The 14,599-nt window shown below is 58.8% G+C and overlaps 1 protein-coding gene across 2 annotated transcripts in view; it reads right to left on the bottom strand.

The window, feature by feature from the left end:
- CRISPLD2 (cysteine rich secretory protein LCCL domain containing 2) overlaps positions 1-14,599 on the bottom strand; it is a 124,555-nt gene extending 109,956 nt beyond the window's left edge. The window contains exon 1 of one of the 2 annotated variants that reach the window (XR_006961922.1): positions 14,492-14,599. The gene's annotated coding sequence lies outside the window, so the exon portion shown is untranslated. The remainder of the gene's footprint in view (positions 1-14,491) is intronic. The other variant, XM_047078855.1, reaches the window with a different exon arrangement.

The raw sequence follows: 14,599 nt of genomic DNA, 5'->3' as shown, positions 1-14,599 counted from the left end.
GAGCAGGACAGCCATCGCTCGCCCTGCCCTGCAGATGCGAAAACCGAGGCTCGCGGAGGCTCAATAACCAAGGATCCCCGCCCCCCCCCCACAGACCGTGATCCTCGTCCTGGCTTGTCGTCCGGTCCGAGAGGACAAGGCAGGGCTGGAGGGTGTGTGTTTGCTCACCGGGCAGAGTCGGTCAGTGACTGGGACCTTTACTGGGCATCTATCTCTGCGCCAGACCCCGGGACGCAAAGATGGAGAGGACACTGTGCGTCGACTCAGGGAGCTCCCACTCGGGCTGGGGACAGAGGCGAGGAAACCCACAGTCGCCCCCGGCGGGGTGGACAGCGTGAGGGACGCCGAGCCGCCCCGGACCCCGAGAGGCTCCGCCCTTGCCTCAAGCCTCCTCTGGTCTCCCCCGACATGAGCAGTAACCAGTTCTCACCCATCGGGTTGGCTGGGTCTGCCAGGGGCACGACGCAGGGGGCAGGGAGGGACGGGAGGCACAGCCTGGAACCCAGGAGCCATGGGAACGGGGCAGTTCCCACTCTGACCCTGGAAACTCTCCAGGGTCCTGACCGAGCCTTGCTGCAGACAAAAATAGCCACCATCCGGCAGGGAGGCCCGGCTCTCTCTGGATCTTTCCCTCCCAGGGAGTTCCCTCTGGGGCAGAGCCCCGGAGACCGGACGGCACGTCAGTCCAGTAACGCAGACCCCCGGGGTCCCGACCTCTCTCCCGGGTTAGTGGCGTCACCATATATGAACATTTCCCAGCCGCAGAAGGCCGGCTGACAGAGATGCCAAGACGCTGACCCTGGAGACTGCCATCGGAGACAGAGTGAGAGCAGAGACCGACGTCACAGAGCGCCCACCGGGCGTCACGACCGCACCGGGTCTGTGCGCCCCGGCAGCTCGAGGGCCAGGGCGCCCCCGCAGGCGCGAGGCGTGAATTGCTCGTATGAATCAACCGTGACTCGCCCGAAGCCCGGGTAGGGTCAAATCACCTGGGGGCCCCACTCAAATGACTCCCACACGGGGACAGGTAAACACACCGTGGGGCACTGGGCCCCAGGATCACACAGCAGGGCAAAAGGAATGACCCATGGCCGTGGGAGCGTCAGCATAAACAAATCCCAAATACGACGTCGGGTTAGATAAGTAAGTTGTAGCGGGGAGCCTGGGTGGCTCAGTCGGTGGAGCGTCCGACTTCGGCTCAGGTCAGGATCTCATGGTTCATGACCTCAACCCCTGCATCAGGCTCTGCGCTGACAGCTCACAGCCTGGAGCCCGCTTCGGATTCGGTGTCTCCCTCTCTCTCTGCCCCTCCCCTGCTGACACTCTATCTCTCAAAAATAAATACACATTAAAGAAAAAGAAAAAGAAAAAAAAAGAATGGGACCTCCTGTGCCCAGGGCTCATAGGCTGGTCCTTCTCTGCCTGGCCCCCATGAGAATCTGTGCCCGGGAGACGCAGACTTGCCCCAGGTTGGGCCACTCACAGCACCTCGTGGGCAGCATGCCCAGGGCACTGTTGGTTCTGAAGGTGTTTGGGTCTTGTCGGAGCTCGGGGAGCCTGGGGGTCCCCATTGGGGAGGGGCAAGGCCCAGGTCCCGATGCTCCAGCGAAGCCTGTGCTGCAGGGGAACCACAGGGACAGCAGGGCTGTGGCGCTGTCCCCAGATCCACAGGCTGAGGCCCCCAGCACCTCAGAGTGTGGCTGTGCTTGGAGGCGGGGCCTTTAAAGAGGTCGTGAAGTTAAGACGAGGTCACTAGGCGGACCCTGACCCAATCTGACTGCTGTCATCATAAGAGAAGGAATGAGGAAGCAGACAGCCACGGAGAGAGGCCCCGGGAGAAACCCACCCGGCCCACACCGGGGCCCCGGACCCCGAGCCTCCAGAACGCGAGAACTGTTGTTGGAGCCTCTGGCCGGTGAGGCCTGGTCACGGCCGCTGTGGCAACCTCACACGTGTGCACCAGGCAATAAATGGATGAAGGGGATTGCGTTCCTGATTTCCCGCCGGCCGCTGCACGGAAGGAGGCAAGGGGGGCAAGGAAATCAGGAGGCCGAGCCCCACTTCCCGGGGCCCGTGCGCGGCATCCGGCCTCCGCGGCCCCAACAGCTCAAATCACAACGGAGGGCCGCGGTGCTTCCGCCCCTCTCCCACCCACAATCAAAAAATTAAACCGGTTTTTCAAACGAGACACATGCGCTGTCCAAGGCTGCTTGCGGCTTCCCGGTGACAGGCGTGCTCCCCGACCGACCCAGGAGGCTGACGCTGATGAGACCTACCTCTCGACGACTCGTCTTACCCACCCGATGAGCCAGGGGTTTGGGCTCTACTGCGCCCATTTCACAGGGGAGGAGACTGAGGCCTCTGCGGTTTCAGAAGTACCCAAAGTCATACAACAGGGGAGCAGACGCCGTGGGCTTGGGACACAGCCCTTCCCTTGCGCTGCCCTGCCCCCCCAAGGGTGGGCTTCCTGGAGGAGTTTCCGGCCCCACCCTGCCAGGGACAGGCCCCGCGACAGCCCAGCCTCAAGTTACAACCCTCTTTCCACTGGCCTCTGGGTCTGACGGTGGTTCCTGGCCTTGAGAAGGCGCCCATGTGTCACCCCCCAGGGGACTAAAACCTTTACGTCACGGTGACCCTTCACCAAAATGCACCTCCATCACCAGCTCTGGTGGCCAGCCAACCTCCATCTGCCAATGTGCCCTTGATGGCCCCGTGCCAAGCTGACCTCCGACCCCCTGGCACGGACAGATGCTCTCTGATGCGGACCCCTGATTCTCCTGGGGTTGCTAAGGGCAAACCTTGTTTCTAGAAAAGTTCTGCTCCATTCTGTCATCCCTGGCCTGTTCCCACGGCTTGAGCCACGCGTTGGGGACGGCTGCCCAGCCCAGCAGAAGCACCCTCCGGAAGCTACGGCTCTCCCTTGCCGCAGTCGCAGGACCAAGCCCGTGAGGGTACGAGTAAGAGTGGCACCGAGGTCTCACGAGAACATACCGGATGTCAGGCCAGCGGGGGGAGGCGGGGAGGGAGACGGACGGCAAGACCCCAGCCTGGCAGAGGGAAGTCGCAGGGATCAAATTCCCACAACACTGCCCGGAGCTCTTGAATGCATCTGGAGTCCGTCAGGGAGGTGGCTGTTTCCCACCCCCCTTTACAGAAAGTAAAACCGAGTCCGGGAGACCCTGCCGGGTGTCTGTGAGGCAGCCAGTTAGGGAGCCAAGCTGTGACAACCAGCTTTCTGAAAGCTTGGGGGAACTTTCTTTTTTTTTTCCCTTAATGTTTTTATTTATTTTTGAGAGAGACACAGGGTGTGAGAGGGGGAGGGGAAGAGAGCAAAGGAGACACAGAATCCGAAGCGGGCTCCAGGCTCAGAGCCGTCAGCCCAGAGCCCCACTTGGGGCTCGAACTCGCGAACCGCGAGATCATGACCGGAGCTGAAGTCAGAAGCTTAACGGACTGAGCCACCCAGGCCCGACACACGGCTGCGGCCGCGCTAGGGGCCCTGAAACCCACACGCCACCCCGCCAGGGCTCTGTGCACCTGCAGGGGATCAGCAGACCCTTGTGTCCCCGATCCAGCAACGGGGTGCCCTCACGGTCACCTCCCGGGCAAGGCCGCCCCCCCAAACCCGCCTCTCGGGAGCCAGTGAGAGAAAGAGGGCTTGCTCCGGATTCCGTGCGTCACCCTCGGGGGCTGCCTCCGCCGTGTTTGGGAAAGCCTGCCAGGAAGATGAATCTCCGCGCTGGGCTTGTCAGCAGTCAGCCGCGAGAGGCGCCAAGCTCTTCCCTCCTGCACATGCTGTTCCCACAGCTCATCCCCAGGCCCCGACCTGCCCCCCCCCCCCCCCCCCGCCCCGCCTGGCCCAGGCCAGGCACATTCACGTCTGCTCTTTCGGTGAAGACTCGGCTCCGGGGTCACTGCTGAATCACACACCCCGGGACCCGTCGGGCTCATTCGCCGCTGAACCGCCGACATCAGACAGGTCGGTGCTCCATAAATATTTGTGGAGTGAATGTGTGGGTCTCCTCCTCCCGACGAGATCAGAAGAGCAGTATAAGGCCTCCGTGTGGCGCTGGCTTCTCGGTCGTCCCCCGCAGCCCGGGCATGTAGCTTCTCGGGGCCCCAGAGGCCACGTCCACAGGGCAGAGGGGAACGACGGGGCTTGTCTGACACTGGCGAGTCAGCGGTGAGCAAGCCGGACAGGTCTGCGGACGTGCTGACGCGCCAGGAGGCTTCCAGAAGGCGGCGGCCTCTCACCTGAGTGCTCGCTGATGAGCAGGGCTTCACCCCCCTGGCCTGGTTGGGGCCACGGGATGAGCCGTGTGCTGAGCAACGAATGAGACAACGAACCTGAGCGCCTCGTACGCGTTCCCTATTATCATGACGCCGACGATGCTCAATGTGCCACAGAGCATCGCTTGGGGAAGTTTCTAGAAGGATGGGATTAATAATGGGGAATGGAGTACTGTTCTCTCTTCGTGACTTCACTGCACTATTTCAAAGCCCCGCCTCTGCCTTGATGCGCGAAACCTGATTTTGGAAAATTGCATTACGTGTGTGATGCTTGTGGGGGTCAAAAACTCTCCCCCGAGTTTGAAACACACTTTACTCAGTACGTGCCTTGAGCCGTGGCCACTGTCTCCCGGCTTTCTGGGTGAGCAGGTTCCGAGCCGTCACGAGCCAGGTCTGGAGCCTGGCTGCCTCAGTCGGTAGAGCACGCAACCCTTGATCCTGGGGTCATGAGTTCGGGCCCCGGGGAGGATGTGGAGCCTACTTCAAACTTTTAAAAATTAAAATGAACCCGGTCTGGGCATTAATGTTGACTATCTGGCCGGGAACTGCCTGTACATAGGTACACGGTCATTCCGATTGACAACGACCCAGTCACGTTGCCCGGACTGCCACGAAGCTCCACCCTCTTCCAGGGCCCAGCCTTCGCCGAGTTAAGAAGCCGTAGACCTCATCACCCCGTGTGGTCGTGTGGTGCCTGCTCGTACCATTTCCCTCTCAGGCTGGACCGTGTGCTTCTTGAGGGCTGGAACCAGCGTGTGTGGATAAATGTCTAACAACCAACACTCAAAAAAAAAAAAAAAAAAAATTCAGGGGCACCGGGGGGCTCCGTCGGTGGAGCGTCCGACTTCGGCTCAGGTCACGATCTCGCGGTTTGTGGGTTCAAGCCCCGCGTCGGGCTCTGTGCTGACGGCTCGGAGCCTGGATCCCGCTTCGGATTCTGTGTCTCCCTCCCTCTCTGCCCCTCCCCCATTCGTGCTCTGTCCCTCCCCCCTTCTCAAAAATAAACATCAAAAAACGTTTTCTTAGAATTCACCCTGATAAGTACTGTTTGCCAGTTCCCTTGGTATAAACATTCCCACTGTGGCCAATTTCAAGCAGCCCGTGTGAGGTCACTGGACATGGGATTTCTGGAAAGTCTCAAGCTAGCACAGCAGCACGTGGTCTTTCCATCAAAGAGACGGGACAGACACTAAGAACCTCACGGGCAGAGATAACAGGGAAGTTCTGAGTTTTTATTAGCCTCGTTTTCAACAGGACTCATTTAACTGTAAGTTTATGTAATTTGATGTTTGACGATGGCTGTGTTTAACTGGCTCATGACCTTTCTGGAAATTTAACAAAACGTCACGAGCCGGTTCCAGCACGATGCCGGCTGGCACTGAGCCTTGTTCCCCCTCACGCCCCAGCGGGTGTTAAGTGTCCCACAAACAGTTATCCCAAGTACTGCAGCCAACAGCTGGGGGGCACGCACGGGGCGGCACAGGGTGGCGGGTCCCCCACTCCCCGTACTCCGCAGGCAGATGGGATCACCGCGGTCATCGGCCCTGTCTGATGTGCAAGGGGCCGGAGGCTCCCACACGAGCCACTTGCTCCGCAGTCAACACAGAACGCCCGTCGCGCCCTGGTCTCTGGCCCACCCTGGCCGTCGGGGCGGCTATCCCGCCCGGCAGGGGACCTCTAGCCAGCCAGACTCACTCAGTGACATACCGGCCCAACGGGACAGCAGCTAACCCGACAGGCCCGGGGGGCCCCAGGCTCTGCTCTTTCTCAGAAGCACAAAGAACTCAAAATGTGACTAAAGCCAAGGGCAGATCCCAGTCATACCCACAAACCACCCAAAATCCTAGGAATGGAGTGGTGGCTGGGAGTGGGGAGGAGGGATGCCCCGGCGTGTCTGGGGCAAATCCCAGAACGGGCCAGAACCTCCAGGGAAGAGCGTCTGGGTGAGCACCAGATACCCTGGGCCGTGGAGGGGGGAAAGCGGGGTGGGGGTGGGGTCTCGTCCTCTGCAGGATCCAGTTTTTCTTAAACTCTTCTCCACAGGATCAGGGCTGGACACAGGGGGAGCAGGCCCGTGCCCTCCCCTGCAGCCGCCCTGCCCCCAGCCCTGGGCTGTCCACAACCCAGGGGCCAACAGGATCCTACAAGAAACCCCATTCAATCTTTTTAACGCTATGCCGAGAACACACAAAATCCTGGGCAAAGAGAGAACTCATTTTGCAAAAAAAGAAACTAATAATCAGGAGTGTTCAACGTCAACCGAGAGCCATTTTAAAGCGAGTAGACAATAAAATGCTATAGTCTCAAAATCCCCTGTCCTTGACTCCTGGGGCCCCTCGTCTGCCTTCTTGTACACACGCGAATATTTAGCAAAGCCTCAGATAAACGGCAGGGAACCTCCGGCCCCCAAGGACAAGCAGGCAAAGACCGCCCGAGGGCAGTGTGGAAAAGCGTGGACGTGGGGTGAGACCCGGGTTCGAACGGTGAGCCCACACTGCAGAGCCCCGTGCTGCCCAAAAAGTCTCTCAACCTCTGAGTCTCGATTCCTCAGGGGGACAATGAGGCCCTGAATTTCTCCCAGGGAGAGAGGATAGAGGGTAAGAAGAGGAGAAGAATAGTGGCTCCAGGGGTATCTACCGACCGACCGACCGTGTCTTTCTTTTCTCCTCCCGGGTGAATTCAGGCATCTCAGATCATTTCTGCTGCAGGCTACGGGGCACCTGCCCAGCCTCCTGCCCGACAGACACGATTCACTGCTGTCGGGTGACATCTGTGAGGGCGAGTCACAGCCCCCGGCTCTGGACCAAGCTCAAAGACACCGGGCACGAGAATCTTACAGCACCAGGCTGTGGAATCTCCACACTGCCCTGCAGATGAAAGTCCCAGGGCAGGCCCTCAGGTGGCCACAGAGTCCTTGGGATAGTCGAGGCGCACAAGGCAGTCTGCCCTCGAGAACCGGAGGAGACATCACGACAGACAGATAAGAAAGGCGTGAGGACACGGCTTGGAGAATGGGGATGGTAACGTTCGGCACAGGAGGGGACGGGGCCACTCTGGCTGCGGTGGACGGCAAGGTCCCGCTGAACTCTCAAGACAAGGGAACGCCACACAGCAGGGACCACAAGGACAAAGCCTCAGGGACGGTCACCGTCTCGGCATGACCGAGGACAGGCACAAAGCCCGCGGAGCTGGGGGGAAACGGGGGTCGCTGAGCGGTGCTGTTTACGTCAAGTTCAAAACCAGGCAAGACCAACCTAAGGCATCAGAAGTCCGGAAACGGTGGCCCCTGGGGGTGGGGCCGTGGGAGGGGCCTGGGGCTGGTCAGGCTCTGCCCTGGGGCGGGGCGGGGGGGGGGGGGGGGCGCCAGCCCAAGCACTCTGGGAAAAGTCCCCTCCCCAGCACAGCCCGCGAAGGGGTGTGCATTCCTCTCTGCCTTGTGAAACTTTAAGGAAACTTTTTTTTAAGTTTGAAATCGCTCTGGTTTCTGTTTGAAGAATGGATCAAGGGAGGCCTGAGCAGCAGCTGCCCCCGGGGCAGGGCGGGGTGGGGGGGGGGTGGGGGGGGAGGTCGCAGGGCAGGGGCCGCTCCAGGGCCTGGCCTCTGACAGCCCTTCAGAGTGGAGCCCGGATGAAACCCGGCGGCCGGCTGGGGCCTCCCACTTGGACCAGACACAGACTCTCGCAGACAGGGCGCAGTTCATCCCAAGTCTGAGAGGGCACTTTGTCCAGCGACGCCAAAGCTGAAAATACCTTCGGTGCCAGTGACGCCCGAGCCTTGAAGGTTCCCGGGAATAAACAGGGTTTTCAGCGGCCAGGCGCTTCCCCCCAGGAGAACAGACGGGCTGTGTCGGAGCCGGTCTGGGGGCGGGAAGGGCAGCGGCTGATACACACACACGCGGACACGTTTTCGGTGCCGTCCAGGGAACGGCTCGTTGTTTCAGAGGGGGCGTGTGGGGCTCACACACAGCCGTGTTTCGAAAGCTCCGGGGCACACAGGGCCCCACATGTGCCCTGAAGGAAGGTGCCAGAATCCCCAGGACACTCGCTCGGGGCCCCAGAGCAATGAGCGCCACCAAGCTGAGCATTCTTCCGGAAGAAAAGCTAGGAGTCTGCCGAGAACTTGCCAAGGGGCCCTCTGGACCCTGCAGGGAGGTGGCCGCACAGCCCCTAAGGGCTCTTCCTCCCGTCTGGCCGTGTGAGCTCCCTCCGGTCGCACCGGGCCCCGAAACGGAACCTTCCACGCGGCTCCACACCACCCACCCCCACTAGCCGGCCATCCCCACCCGGCCTCTGTGCTGGCGCCCCAGAGCCAGGCTTCACCCGCTTTCTAGGGCGGGAGGTCCCGCGTTCAGGCCTGCACCAGAGAGCACCGTTAAGACACGGATTGCTGGCCCCACGCCCCCCAGCCGCTGACGCAGCAAGCCCGGGGTGGGGCCTGAGAATCTGCATTTCTAGCAAGTTCCCAGGGACGGCTGCTCCCCCGCCTTGGAGGGGGACCCCACTTTGCAGCCGCTGCCCCAGACTATAACGGCCTCAAATCCCCTGCCCCACCTTAAACTAATTCAGCATTCCCCAAACTCCAATCCTCGGCAAACCCCGTTCCCCAGCCCTGCCCACCTTCCCACCGGCTACCCGCGCTGGGCCGTATTTTGTATTTTTCCTCGAGATGGCCCGCATGGAGCGTTCGCAGAAATGTACCAGTAAAAGGGAATTTTCGGTCGCCACCATCTACAAAGAACACGATCGATTCTGCCTTGACTGGAGGGGAGGAGTAAAACGTAACGTGTGGAAATCAGAACAAAATAAGGTCCTCCCAGCTGGGCATGAACGCCAGCCCCAAGCGTTGATGCCCGGGGCGCTCTGTGTTTGCCGTAAAGGGGAGCAGGGTGCTGGGCAGACGTTAGGGGCAGACAGCATCACCCACATTCGCCCTGACTGCAAAGGACAGCTCCTGGATGGGGGGGCCTTGGCTGCTGGGTCTGTGCACAGGCTGAGTCACCTCGGGGACCAGGAGGGACGGCACCCCCCACTTTGGGGAACACTGTCCATTTCACAGTGATCTGCTCCGAACTGCACGCCCTGCAGCCTGTAGCAGGAAGTCCAAACTCAGTACAGTTCAGGCCGCCTGCAGGGAGACACCGGGCCACCCGGCCTGATGCTTAGATTCTCAAGCCACACCAGACTTCTCACCATTTTCCCTAGATGCCTGGCCCTTCCCCATCCCCAGGCCTTTGCACAGACACACGGTCCCTCTGCCGGGGGCGCTGTCACTTTTCCCTGTGTCTGTTCCAGAAGGATCTCTCAGGCTCTGATCAAGTCAGTCCCAGCAGATGCCAGCAAGGTCCCAATCCCAGAGAGATCAGAGAAGGCTCTTTTCCAGTCCAGAACTTGAGAGCAGGCTCAATGCTTCCAGGACCACCTGACTACAAACAGAATGGGAAGGTCTAGGGGCGCCTGGGGGGCTCAGTCGGTAGAGCGTCCGACTTGGGCTCAGGTCACGATCTCACAGCTCGTGAGTTCCAGCCCCGCATCGGGCTCTGTGCTGACAGCTCAGAGCCTGGAGCCTGCTTCTGATTCTCTGTCTCCCTCTCTCTCTGCCCCTAACCCATTCGCATTCTGTCTCTGTCTCTCTCAAAAATAAATAAACATTTAAAAAAAAAAAAGAACTGGAAAGTTCTGCTCTTTTTTCCTTCTGGGATACCGCCTTTCTGCACTCACAACGGGACGCGGTCCAGAAATCTGGATTGAAAATGTGGGATTTCATCATTTATAATATTTTTTAAGTGATGGTCCAGAGGTTGCATGATGCGCATTAGGAATTTCTTTTTCCCCCGGATCCCGTGGTTTTGTCTAAGCTGACACAGCACCCGAGACAATCAGAGAAGAGAAATCTCCTTGGGGCTGAACCACAAGAAACCGTCTGTCCTTGCAGCCTTGACAAGGGGTGTCTGTCCACAAACACCCACAGTTGCACAGGCTGGGGCACAAAGTCTCAGACAGAATTCTCTGCCAGTTGCTGCTGTGACCCCGGGTGGAATGTCAACACGTCCCCCCAAACACCCAGACGCCAGATTCCCCCGTGTACACCGTGGAGGGCGCTGATCTATTCTGGAACGAGACGACCTATGTCGATGCTTCTTCAAGAAGGAAGCCAAGAAGGGAGAATGGGTAAATGAAACGTGGTCCATCCACGCAGTGGAATATTACTCAGCCACTGAAAGGAATGGAGCCTGACACACACTATAACATGGACGAGCTTTTTACGGGGCGCCTGGGTGGCTCAGTCGGTTAAGCGTCCGGCTTCATTTCAGGTCACGATCTCGCGGTCCGTGAGTTCGAGCCCCGCATCGGGCTCTGGGCTGATGGCTCAGAGCCCGGAGCCTGCTTCGGATTCTGTGTCTCCCTCTCTCTCTGCCCCTCCCCCGTTCATGCTCTGTCTCTCTCTGTCTCAAAAATAAATAAACGTTGAAAAAAAAAATTAAAAAAAAGAAAGATATTAAAAAAAAAAAAAGATGGACGAGCTTTGAAAGCATCACGCTAAGTGCACGAAGCCAGTCACGAAACGCCACACGTTAAATCATTCCGTTTAAAGAAGATGTCAAGAATAAGCAGATCCGTAGACACAGAAAGTACATTGGTGGCTGCCAGGGGCACGGGGGCAGAAAATGGAGAGTAGCTGCTAATGGTGGCTATGGGGTCGCCTTCAGGGATGATGACAACGTTCTGGAAGTGGACAGAGGTGGGGGCTGCAGAAGGTCGTGAGTGTGCTGAACGTGCTGGACTGTATACTTTAAAACGGTTAAAATGGGGGGGGGGGGCGCCTGGGTGGCTCAGTCGGTTAAGCGCCCGACTTCAGCTCAGATCGTGATCTCGCCATTCCCGAGTTCAAGCCCCGCGTCAGGCTCTGTGCTGACAGCTCGGAGCCTGGAACCTGCTTCCCATTCCGTGTCTCCCTCTCTCTCTCTCTCTGCCCCTCCCCCACTCACACTCTGTCTCTCTCTCAAAAATAAATAAATGTTTTTAAAAAATTTTAGGGGTGCTTAGGTGGCTCGGTCGGTTAAGCGTCCGACTTCAGCTCAGGTCATGATCTCACAGCTCATGGGTTCGAGCCCCGCGTCGGGCTTTTTGCTGACCGCTCAGAGCTGCGAGCCTGCTTTGGATTCTGTGTCTCCCTCTCTCTCTCTCTGCCCCTCCCCTGCTTGTGCTCTGTTTCTCTGCCTCTCAAAAAAAGGAAGAAAGAAAAACAAAAAGGTTACGGCTAGTCCTACCAACCACCACCCAGATCTGTCCTACCCTGCCTGTTCCAGAACAGAGCGTGCTTCATTTAGGACTTTATGAGAGGCTTGGAATCCCCATCCCGTGAAGGTCTGACCATCTACTCAACTCCGTTAACGGAAGATAAAATGAAATGGTGCCTGTGTTGTATTTTCCTTGCTTGACAAGCCATCAGCCCCGTTGAGTGATGCTGGGCTCGCACATCTGGGACTGATCAAAAACCACTGAGTTGACAAAAAATAAAAAATAAAAAGCTTCCTAGGTCTGGAGCAAGCAGACACACAGGCACCTCCCATACGTAGTAAATTACACTGGTGACAGAGACAAGAAATGTTCCAGCTCCCACAGGCCGAAGAGGTCAGCATTTGAGGGTCCTGCCTCCGGGAGACGGTTTTCAAACGCAGCCTACAAAAGGCCAGAGACCCAATGAGGGGTCTTTGAGGGAGGGACGGAGCGTGGGACTTGAGCCAAGGCCCCAGGCCCTCTGCTACCAAGTCCAGAGAGGGGGCTCTGGGAGCCAGGACGGATCTGGGTCCCAGAGCAGGGTTCTCCGCACGGCGACACCGGTACCTGTCAGCAGAGTGGAGCCCGAGCCCTGGGTCAGGACAGCCCCTCTCCAGGCCCACCCTTAACCCGGGCAGGGATCCCGACCCCACACGGCACGAGAGGCCCTGACCAGCCGCAGCAAGCAGGCTAGCCACTGGATGAACACCTTCCTCCAGGATCTGGAGGGGAGCCCAGCCGGGGGGGGGGGGGGAGGAGGGGGGCCAGCTGTCCCCCGTCCTGGCTGCGTCATGTTGTATACATGCCTTAATCATCCGAGACTCAGTCTCCTTCTTGTAAAAAGGAAGACAGTGCCCACCTCATAAAGAAGGCAGTGAGATCATCCATGTAAAACCCTGGGCACATCTGGCTCATTCTAAGTTTCAGTACCAGCTGCTGGTGTTCTTATAAATGTCATCATTGCTGTTCCACTTCTACGTCTTAAGAGACTCCGTTAAAAAAAATAAAAAATCAGGGGCGCCTGGGTGGCGCAGTCGGTTAAGCGTCCGACTTCAGCCAGGTCACGATCTCGCGGTCCGTGAGTTCGAGCCCCGCGTCGGGCTCTGGGCTGATGGCTCAGAGCCTGGAGCCTGTTTCCGATTCTGTGTCTCCCTCTCTCTCTGTCCCTCCCCCGTTCATGCTCTGTCTCTCTCTGTCCCAAAAATAAATAAACGTTGAAAAAAAATTAAAAAAAAAAAAAATTTAAAAATAAAAATAAAAAAAAATAAAAAAAAAAAAAATAAAAAATCAAAATCGACTTCTTTCTCCTCCCAGGGCGCACGTCACTGGGAACTTGGGGCTTGGGCTTAACTCTGCCGACAGTTTTCACCTGGAACCCTCTCGGACAATACGACATCTCGGGTCAGGTCCAGAGGGAGAGTTAGTGGCTGGGCAGAGAACTGTCTTCAAGGAGGCAGGACCCAGCAGTTAAGAGCACAGCGTCTGCAACCAACCAGCCAGCCAGCCAAGGGTCCTGATGCACAACCTTTACCTCTCCGGGCCTTGGTTTACTCATCTGTGAAACGGGGACCAAGAGGCCTCCTGCCCAGGTGTGTGCCAGGGGTGAAAATGCAGGGAGGTGGCATGGCCTGCCACCTGCCACACCCACGTGGAAGCAGCCAGATCAGAGGCAGAAACAGAAAATCAGGTGCACAAAATACCAAGAGTCTCAGAAGGCCTCTCGGTCTATCTGGAGGAGGCGGCGTGCCCCTCACCGCGTGCTGCTGGACCCTCGGCTCTCAACCTGGCCAAGTGTGACCCTAGAAGACCCCACTGGGGTAAGGCAGGGTCACGTCATTCTGCCAGAACACGGCACCCAAGTGCTCAAGGTGGAAGTTCACAAACCCACTTTGCAGGACAAGCTGGGCATTTGCACAGGCTCCCAGGCGCTTCTCTCGCCCGGAGCAGTAACTCACCTTTTGCCCAAAAGACGTCCAGCTCAAGTTAGACTTCAGTGGGCGGGCACCAGCTAAGCCTTTCCTGGCTTGTCCACCAGCCGAGCCCCGGGCAAGGGAGGCTCTGACTGTCCCTCTGGGGGTCTCCCCAGGACCGCAGAGCCAAGCCCCCTCAGCGCTCAGGTCAGGAGCCTCTTCCCCCAGCAGGAGTGTATGCAGATGCCCACTCTGGCCAAGAGACCCCCGCATGTGTTCCCAAACCCGCAGGCACTCTGAGGCGCCCCGCGCCTGGACACCTCCATCTGGAGCTTTGGAGGCAGGGAGAGCTGGGCTCCATCCAGCCCTGGCTCGAGCTGGACAAACCCACTTCCCCTCTGACCCTCGGTGTCCTCATCTGAAATATGGGAACAGAAAGGCTACCTGGCAGGTTTGTTGCAAATAAAACCGTAAAGGGGCGTGGCCCTGTAAACCGGGGCAGAACGCACAGGCGGGTGGATGACCGTGGCCATCCACGTGTGGGTCGACACATTCAAACCCCTGCAGCATCCACGCCACCAGCTTTCCGTTTACTGACGCCCACACTGTACACAGGAACGCAACAGATGCTGGCGAACTGCGTAAGGGAGGCAAGACTAAATACCCGGGGGGCTCCCGGAGCACGAATATGCGGTCAGACTAAATACCCGGGGGGACTCCCGGAGCACGAATATGCGGTCAGACCGTTAGACCGGCTTTGAGTCCCGACTCCCTCGCCTCCTGGCTGCGAGGTCTGGGGCAAACGTCTTGTCCTCGCTGAGCCTCAGTTTCTCCACCTGTGAAAGGCCACTCGGCCGGCCGAGCCGGGTTCCGAGCCGCAGGCAGCGCGCCCAGCACAGTGCCTGCGCAGAGCGAGCCCCAAGAGACAGCGTCTGCCCGGGGCCCCTTCACCTCCTCGGAGATGGCGGGAACGGATGGCAGCTTGGAGAGGAGAGGAAGCGAAGTCACACTTACCTCCGCAGGGCTCCCCAATCACCGGCGTCTCCCGTGTCGTGCAGCGGCAGCAGCGCGGACACGGCGGGCACGGTGGGCGCGGCGGGCTGGTCGCAGAGGCCGCGCACC

This window comes from Lynx rufus, unplaced genomic scaffold (assembly GCF_022079265.1).
Source record: "Lynx rufus isolate CCGP_SWC_20201006 ecotype Redwood Valley unplaced genomic scaffold, mLynRuf1.p SCAF_16, whole genome shotgun sequence".
Taxonomy (NCBI): domain Eukaryota; kingdom Metazoa; phylum Chordata; class Mammalia; order Carnivora; family Felidae; genus Lynx; species Lynx rufus.
Note: the sequence above shows the minus strand (reverse complement) of the source record. Positions and strands in the feature narration are given on the sequence as shown.